Source organism: Urtica dioica, chromosome 2 (genome assembly GCF_054948205.1).
Source record: "Urtica dioica subsp. dioica isolate 48M chromosome 2, U.dioica_male_clone48M_v1_H2, whole genome shotgun sequence".
Lineage (NCBI taxonomy): Eukaryota > Viridiplantae > Streptophyta > Magnoliopsida > Rosales > Urticaceae > Urtica > Urtica dioica.
In genome coordinates this window covers 49,133,630-49,144,107 of record NC_142757.1, presented here as the reverse complement: position 1 = coordinate 49,144,107, position 10,478 = coordinate 49,133,630, and positions in this window count along the sequence as shown.

The following is a 10,478-nucleotide window of genomic DNA, read 5'->3' as shown; positions in this document are numbered from 1 at the left end:
AATTAAACTAAAATACACGTATGTTCCAAATACATGTTGTGATAAATGAACTCTATTACCAGTCATCATGCTAATTAGACCATAAAATCCCCGAAGACTAATCTTAGATAAATTATTAGACATACTTTTTGGGTCTTCTCATATATCCATATAGTTTGCGCGCGTAATGAGAAAAAAATAAATATTGAGTTAACTTTTCAAGAAGAAAACTATTTGTGTTTGGTAGTTAACTCAAAAAGTTTTTGTGTTTGGTAGTTAACTCAAAAAGTTTTTTGTTTTCTGTTTTCTAATTTTTGTAGTTGTATTGAAAAACTGTTTTGTAGTTGTTTTCAAAAAGTTGTTTGATACAGTTTTCATTTTTGTTTTTGAGAAAGTGAAAAAACTAAAAAAAGTGTTTGGTATAGTTTTCATTTTTGTTTTTGAAACAATGAAAAGAGAAGATGAGGAGAAAGATGAGAGAAGAGAAGAATTTTTTTTTTAAAAACACTTTTTATTTGTTTTCATTTTTCTTTACTTTTTTCCAAAACAAATTTTTTTCCGAAAACACATTACCAAACACATTTTCCAGTTTTGTTTCCTATTTTCACTTCTTGAAAACTCAAAAACAGTTTTTGAGTTGGTAAACAAACGCCTAACCTCAATGAGATACGTCATCGGGGAAAGAAGCAATGAAAAATATATTATTAACGATGTCACTTATTTTATATAGAATAAGTAATATATAACGTACCAGGATTTATTGTTGCTTCATTTCACTCACATGTTAGTAATCTTATAAAGCTATATATAGCCACACGAATAACGGTATATATATACGAACACTCGAAACTAGACACTAGTTTTTATGTTTCTGTTTAAATAAAAAAAATAAAAATATAAAATTGGATCTACGCATGCTTGGAAAAGAGACCACAAAGTTCTTTTTAAGTAGTACCTGAATATGGAGTGGTATTGCGTCAGAAGCCAAGAAAATATTATTTATTATTTTTTATATAATGGAAGAAAGGAGACATAAAAATAAGGATAAATTATGTTGTTAGCCTCTCAAGTGTATCATTTGTAACGTTTCACACCTAAAATCTGAAATCGTGTATAAGAGACCTTGAAATCTTATATTGTAACAAACATCTCATTCTGTCAAGTTTTATTGACGGAAATCGTTATATTAATCACGCTTTAAGCACGTGAATTGGTATTTGAGTGAAATTATATTAATACCCCTATTTTAACTTGATCCAGTCAATCATTTCTAATCAATCAACCGAAAAAAATACTCAGAGCTATTCAAGTTTTGAGTTCTTCTTCATCATCACCTTCGAGCTTCGCTTCTCTGCGCTTCAAACCCCAACCAATTTCGGATTTTCCTCTAAATCAGTCTCGCGGCGTGTTTTCTTCTTTGGCATCTACGTCGAAATCTTCGACGGTGATTGGTTTCTTCTTTAGTGATTTCCTGCGTATTTGTTTATCTTTTTTTTTTGTTGAAAGGGTTGATTATTTCTTTAATTTAGGGCTACGCTCTAAAAGTCAAATTCTGCCAATGGTGTGGTGGTCAAACGAAACACGAAATTCCAGACGGATAAGAGAAGGTTCGGGCTATTTGCACGGCTTGTGGCCAAATAGCTTTTCAGAATCCTAAGATATGGTGTGTTGGGATTTTCACTTTCTGTTTCTTATATGATAATCTGAGTTTTGATTTTTCTTTTTGAATATTCTCGTGTGTGAAAATGTCTAATTTCAGTGAGTTGGGCTTGAGCTTCTTGCTTAGAGCCGGGCTGAATCACTTATTGGGCCTTTATCAAACTAAAGCCCAATAAACAATAAAAACAAATTATTTACTATTTTTTTTATACCCCCACATTAGTACCATTATTTTAGAAATGGATTACTTATATAATTTCCAACACAAGCAACAGATTCTAGTCCACTTATTGATCTAGCTCTGAAAGAGTTTGGCTACATAAAGGTTAGGAATGCATAGTACTCTACTTAATCTTGGGCAAGGTATTCAGAATTTAATTTTTTTTTTTTTTTAAATATGGAGGCAGAAGAGATTTCGGTCGGTACAATGGGTGAAGGTATAATAGATTTTCGTTATTGATAAGATAAAATCTTTAAAGTTATTGTTTTAGAGTGATTAAACTTGTTCGCTTCATACCTTTTCTTGCGAAATTGAAAGCATTAGTAGCGTATCTAGGTGATGAAATGAACTAGGAATTTGTTATAGGTATGGTTTTTGTTTTGGTTTATCTGGTTCATACCATATGAGTAGAATATTTAAAAAAAAATAATAAAAAAACGTATGTAGAATTTCAAGATCTGTCATGATTGATTTCATATTCGAAAGAGTGAAATGTTACGAGTGATATAATTGAAGGGGTAATTGTGCAATTTATCCTTAAAAATAATTATGCAAAGTTGCAAACAAGGATGGGATATAATACATATATACATTGCAATTAGACGGCAAGGACGGTGTAAATAAATAGGGGATGAATATGATCATCACATGCACATCTATAGATGATGAAAATTTTCGTTATTATTTTTCTTTTCTTCACAAAAGTGGGAATATAGTCAGAACCCACTATAGAATTCTGCAACAAAAATAAATGGAAAAAAAATGGTGGTATTGTCAAAGAGTCGGTAGATTATAATCGGCGAATATTGGGGACACATTGCAACAATTTTGGTCTTTGTATCATGATCGTGCGTGTGTATATATAATATATGTACACTGAATTTAATATGTTAATGCCAAAAAGTGTACTAACCGTCCCAAGTTGGTCTCTTCTATAGTGTTAAAAGTAGTTTATTCCAACTAATGAATGGATATTATATAATACTTTAATGAATTTCACATGACAATTTTTTTTTCGAAATATATATATATATATATATATATATATATATATATATATATATATCATAATAAAGTATTAATAAACTAGATTCTAATAGATGATATCGTGTGCAAGTTTCTGAAAATCAATATTAAGTCTTGAGCAACTCGATGATTCTTCTGTTACATTTTTTAACATTAATGGATGAACTCAATATTTTGATACCGCAAACATAAAAAAAACGTTCAAATACATGTATGACTACAAAACGTTCAAAAACGTTCATCTCAACATTCTTCTATTTGCTCGACTCTTCTCTCATCTCTCTCGTTCTTCTCATTGAAATTCCATGGACGAGCTTTAATAATAATATATATATATATATATCCTTTTTTTTGGTCGAAGAGGGCATTATTAATCAATAATATAAGAGCATATACATATAAATATAAGAAATTGAACAAATATAATAATTAATTGTACTACCACAACACAATCACATCACATAATTAAATAAATATGAGCAATGTTGCCCGCGATTCGATCGATCTCGCATCTTACCTGTGGGAGGAAAAGTGTTATTATTATCTTATCTTAAATACACATGTATATATATTTTTTTAAATTATATATGTAATTTATACAGAGAAGATAAAAGCAGCTATATATATATGTAATATTATAAGGAAAACTTAGCCATTGTTAATAATATTTGTGATGGATAATTCACAAGATTAAATGTTAATTTTATTGTTATATAGCTAAAAGTAAAACTTTATCATTTTAATATAATATCATTAAAAAAATAAAATTACAGATACACTCGTATGTCTATGATTGGTGGGTTAAAAGATCCATTATCTATTTTTCATAAATATCTTAAAAAGTCGGCATGTGAAATTTATCAGCATATATATTCATCAATGATATCTAATATCTTCAGTTGACTAATTATAAGTTGAATCTAGATTGAGTAAATATTTTAATAAATTGGAGTATGATATCATGTATTAAATTATTTGAAGTGCTAAATAAATTATAGGTTTTAACGCTCCTCTATTTCAAAAGCTTCATCAGCCACAAAGTGGTAGTGCAGTTGAGTGTTATAGTCAGGAGCAGCATAGGCAGCAACAATATTATTAATTTTATATAAAAAAAATAATAAAATAAAAAAGAGATTTAAACTTTAAAGGACTAATCTTCTAAAAAGTTAGGGGGGCCAAGGAAGTTAGTCCTAAAATAAATAAATAAAAAAACGCTAGAAAATTCCAATTCATTGTAATTGGGCCATAATGTCGACCAATAGCATTATAGTCTTTTGAGTATTTTCTTGCCAAATTTCTAAGCTAATGTCATACTACATATCTATGTTACGCATCTACGTGTGAGTGTGACACACCTGTAAGAACAAGAATAATGCGATAGATTCTCACATCATGACACTAAGAAAATAAATATACACACATGCATAATGATTATAGAATTAAGCTCCATAGAAAAGGCCGTATATAGGTTAGTGAGATAGGTCAAAGTAAGTGGAAAACAAAGAGCATTGTATGATCGAGACCTAATTATTATATTGAATTTAGAGGCCAATGGAAACACACCTACACGAATCTGACTGCACAAATACGTGTGTTCTTGTCACTTTGGCAATATAGGTTACCAAGCTCTAGTCTCTAGCATGATAACCACAAATCCTCTAGTTTAAGTCAATGCAATTAGGATTCAACTCAGCGGATTGGAGATTATGGGAATTTCATTCAATCTTCTATGAAATTATACATAATTCAATTTTTGTATATGAGATTTGTCATAAATATAAAAATTATTATCCCCTTTTAAACTATGATCTCTCTCTCTCTCTCTCTCTCTCTCTCTCTCTCGTGAAGAACAAAAATCACCTCCTCTACTAGCTCAATTTTTCTCGTCCTCTTGACTATCTCTAGTCACCTCCTTTACCACATTAACTATCACGTTGTCTATCGTTGTTTCATTATCTTATAATCATTATGAGTAAGTTTATAATCTTTGTTATATCAAATTTTATTACATATTTCGAAGTGTTTATTGTTGAAAGAGCTAAGATTTAACATTGATTTTAAAAACCACAAGAATATTTCAGACTTACAGTTGGCATTGTTAGACCGCAATTTACCGTATTTGACTGCATTCAACTATACTTAGTATTATTGATTTTTTGAACAAAAATGTCATGAGCTAGGCCTACGGTCAAACTACCATTTTTTTCAAGTAAATAAATAATATCAACCGTAATCAAATGCAGTCAAACAAGTCGAACCTAGTTAGAATATTTTTATTTGAAAAATAATGTGTCACATACTCACATTTAAGTAAACTTGTCTGTATTTGAATTTCTAATTTTTCATACATATTAACTGAATTAGACTAATTATCACACATGGTAGATAAATTTTCCATTCCATTTAACAAACTTATCTAAAACAAAACTTTTGTAAGGGAAAACTCCAATTAGGAGGTAAACCATTTACTTTAAAATTTTCAATTTTCCAAATATTAAAAAACAAATTTTCACTATATTTTATGTCCATAACAAAAACATATTAAGGAAATGAGAAATTAAATCAAATAAAATATCTTAAAAGTCTAAAAAAAATACACTTTGCTACATAGTTGAGATAATTAATAGGACATAAAAAATTGCTTGATATCAAATAGCACGCGATGTGATAACCCAACTTGATTAATGATTATAACTCACGTCTCAAGCGCCTTATTCTAATTGAAAGCAATTCATTAGTAATATGGATACATGCACTTAACGACTTCATTCATATCTACCCGACTTATTAAAGCTCTCTCCTGAGTAGAAAACTTGATCTTGTGGGGCTGTGGAAAATGGCATGAAACGACGACCTTTATATAAGCCACTAGGTCGAAATCATAAGGTCAGATTTCCATTATATTTACATGTTTTCTATTTATAATTTAATGATATTTCAAACTTCAAATTGGATTATTGGAAGTTTTGTGACAAAAAATTCAAGCTGCAGATGTCATAGTCTGTTTTAAACAATTTCGTGACAATTCCAAAAGCCCAACCCAATCTAAATCAATAACACATGTATTTTGCCTATTATAAATAGTAAATATTTATGCAACAACGATCTCCCTCTTTGATCGTTGTAGGATGGTGTGAGGAGGAGCCTCAGCATAAGTTAAAGCAATTTTGGTAGGAATTTCTCTGAACAAGTACTACAACTAATAAAACTTTTAGACTAAGTCACGAGATTCATTTGATCGATTGCGACTAATCTAAAAATTTGTGCAATTTAAATTACCCAAAATCATTTTATTCTGGGTACTTTAGATATGTAGCCCAAACAAAACTATAATATTTGTATATAGTAATCGTTTGAGAAAATTATGAAATCTAGTCACACGTTCAAATTTGTTTAATTTCGTACTTATTTTACACCAGCCAAACAACATACATAATACAAGTCTGTATTATCAGTGATAAAAAAAAAATGACACGTGTTAATTTATCCAGTGAGTCAAGAAGACACCTTCATAATATTCAAAATAAAAATAAAACGAAAAATTTCCTACCTTCGCTAGTTTTCAAGGTTTACAAAATTCCATAAATCGCAAAAAAAAAATAATAATAAAATAAAATCTTGAACGAAGAAGCCGAAGAAAATCTCAAGTTTCCGGCCAAAGGAAAAAATCTCGCATAATAACAATAATTTAAAAATATTTACACTAATTAAGTATACAATAAGATAAGGATGTACAACCTAAAAAAACATGGAAAACATCATTAGATAATGCTAATTAACAGAAATTTATAGACGATTCAAAGAAGAAGGAGGAGAGAGAAATTAGTAGAGGGCTTTAGTTATCCAAATCGTAAACTTCATTTTTAGACCAGCGGTCAAGACCACCTCCTGTCGGTGATAGAAAAACATATCGATGGGCGGACTTCTTCTCTGACGGAATTCCACAACCGTAGAAAGCAACTTTCATAGGAAAAAAAATGGATATATTCTTGAAGTTCTTGTTTCCACAAATCTATAGGACTTGGAATCACTTAATTTCAAGTTCATATGAAAAAAATATGGATTTTTGAAGTTTTGTAGACAAAAAAATATCATGAGACAGAAAGAGTCATTAAATTCCATTTGACTATTAGTTTTAAAATTTCAATGAGAGAGAAAGATTACATTTGGAATTTTAACATAAGATTCAAATTCCAATTCATCACTTTGGTTATTTATTTTAAATTGTTTGAACCTTGACTATAATGAAAATGCAAAGTTTGATATGGTTTAGTTAGTTACAAATTTCTTAATTTTTTTATATAACTTTTAGTCGCGACAATTCGCAAATAAACTCATTTAATAATTTAATCACGATAAGTCGCGGCTGAATTATAGATTAAACTCTCTCTCTCTCTCTCTCTCTCTCTCTCTCTCTCTCTCTCTCTCTCTCTCTCTCTCTCTCTCTCTCTCTCTATCCACGTCCCGCGTGTGCCTCATCTGCATTTTGTCTTTTCACTTTGTTTTTAGGGTGGTTCGAGAGATCAATTGAGCTAACTCATCTTATGGTGTGACACACTCTAATAAATATGGTAAAAGTCACTTGCTAATGATTTGAGTGGATTATTCGAATTCCTTTACTTAGTATTGAAATTGTTTCGTCGAAGAGCATCTCTTCTATGTACTTAGCTGAAAATGAAAATCTTGCATTCCCATGGAAACAGCTATGGGTGATGTGACAAGATAATTTGAGGTTTTGTAACGTTTACGGTATATTTTATTTAGTGATGATTTCATTGTTGGAAGACTTGGTATTTAATATCAATATAATGGTTTATTTGTGGCAACAATTTGAGTGAGGTCCACTCATCAGAATTTGATAATTCCAAGTGCTATGTATTCCTTATACCGAGTGGTATAAGATTGAATATTTATTTGCCAAAATCGGACCTAGAATGAATGAGAAATTGATGCTCAAAGTATACTAAAAGAACCAGCAATGATTTTTGTCACGAGTGACCGACTGACAACTTCCCCACCAAAAGTGATAAACACCAAAAATTGTTTAAAATTCTTCCACTTGTCACACATTCAATGGATCTTCAAAAGTCGGACCCGTGACAAATAGCATTACTCTAAAAGAACACATTTGTTATGTGTAAGTGAAGTGGAAAACAAGAGTCTCACATGAGTTGGGTAAGTATGTTGTGTAGTGTATATATATTTTCCTCTTTCTTTAGTGGTCATGCAAGTGCAAGAGATGAGAGTGTGAGTGGGTTATCTCTTAACCCCTCACGCGCGTACACACACGCGCGCGCAGCTGAGCCGGGCCGGGCCGGGCCCGGGTTTCGGGAATGTCTCGGTCTCGGGCTTTCTTTTTATTACAAATTTCACTTCTCTAAAAGTTTTAATTCCTCAAATAACTCGTGTGTTATGTTGGGAATTAAACTTGTAACCGTGCATTAAGGCTTGGACGGTTTGTAACTGTGCATTAAGGCTGGGCATTTTGTAACCGTGCATTAAGGCTTGGACGGTTTGTAACCTCTCATTTATCACAAGTTATGGAGCTTTATTGTATCCGTTTTGAGCTGTTGCTCAAGGTATGTGTATTCCTATAAAAGGCTGAGCTTTCTCTCATTTCAAATACACCGAAAAAACAATAATCTCCCACTGTTCCCGAGCTTCCTTCTTCCCCAGAAATTTTTTCTTTTTGTTTGTCTTGGTGATAGTTTTGAGCTGTTGTTCGTCATTTTATCCTGGGAGGCTGTCGCCCACGTAATCCTGCACCTGAGGAGGGTGATAAAAAGCTTCAAGGAAACCGTCCAACGGGCCTCGACTCTTTCCTACCGACTTCTTCATTTTCGTTACTATTTCCGATTTTTGTTCTACATATTATTTCCTTTGCTTCTGTCTTTATTTTTCCGTCAATATTATTTGTAATATTGTTAAAAATCTTGAAGCTTTTTATCACCACGTTATAGAAAGCTTGCGAGGAAGGGAATTTTTGTTTCTGTTCCGGATTTGTTTTGAAGGTTACTAATTTTTGTTGATTTCTTTTGTAGAAATATGACTAACGTGAATGACTCGACGAACATGAATGTTGAGGGGAGCCTCACTGAGAATCCCTCCACAGTGAACACCCCGACGAACTTGATCAACATTGGCCAAATCCCCGTGACTTTGGGACAAGGCTCGATGGCGGCTACGGTCGGGAACGGACCCGCGGGTCTCGTTCAACCGATGGCGGGTTTGGGCTTAAATGCTCAAAACATGGGTGTGGCTCGAGGACCTCCCACGGTGATGCCGACCGATAGGCCGGGGAAGTTTGACGGGCTCAACTTCAAACGTTGGCAATAAAAGATGGTCTTCTTCTTGACGACCATATGACTCGCTCGGTTTTTTACCGAAGATCCTCCGGCCACTCCTCGAGAGGATGGAGCCGACCCACAAATGCTTCGGGCCTATGTGGGGTGGAACGAATCTGATTACCCATGTCGAAACCACATGTTAAATTGTCTCGCCGACCCTTTATACAACGTGTATAGCTCAAAAGCCTCGTCTAAAGAGCTTTGAGATTCGTTGGATCGAAAGTACAAAACCGAGGATGCAGGCTCTAAGAAGTACATTGTGGGCCGCTTCCTCAAGTACAAAATAGTGCACACAAAGACCGTTATGAGTCAAGTGCAAGAGCTTCAACTCATTTTCCATGAGATTCAAGCCGAGGGAATGACCATTAGCGAGTCTTTCCAAGTTGCATCCGTAATAGAGAATTCGCCACCGGGGTGGAAGGAGTTCAAGAACTACCTCAAGCACAAGCGAAATGAGATGAGTCTTGAAGACCTGGTTATTCGCCTTCGAATTGAGGAAGACAACCGTGGCTCTAATAAGAGATTGAGAACCGTCTACTCAAAGGGGAAGAAGCACGCCCACAAGCTTGGAGTCAAGGGAGGGACGTTCAAGAAGAAGTACCAACAAAATATTGTTCGTAAATGCTACAATTGCGACAAAGTTGGTCATGAGCTGCAGATTATAGAAAGTCAAAGAAGAAGAATGAGGCCAATGTCGTGAAGGATGATAATGACCTCCTCGTCGCTGTGGTCTCCGAGGTCAACATGATTGACTCGAACCCGAAGGAGTGGTGGTTGGACATTGGAGCAACCCGCCACATCTACGCTGACAAGAACTCATTCTCCACCCTTGAGTTGCTAGGAGATGGAAAAGTTGTTCATGGGCAACTCTACCACCTCTGAAGTCAAGGGAGAAGGTGAAGTCTTCTTGAAGATAACCTCTGGGAAGGAGATGAAGCTCACCAAAGTTCTCTACGTGCCCGATATGCGGAAGAATCTTATCTCTGGGATTGTGCTGGATAACCATGGATTTAGAATGGTGTTAGAGTCTCAAAAACTTGTACTTTCTAAAAATGGAATGTATGTAGGCAATGGCTATGTCAAGAATGGCATGGTCAAAATGAATGTAATGGCCATCAAGGCAAAAGAAATGAATAAAAATATTTCTTCCGCTTATATGATTGAGTCGTCTAATTTATGGCATGGTAGACTAGGTCATGTAAATTATGACACGTTGAGAAGATTGATTAATTTGGAGTGTATTCTAA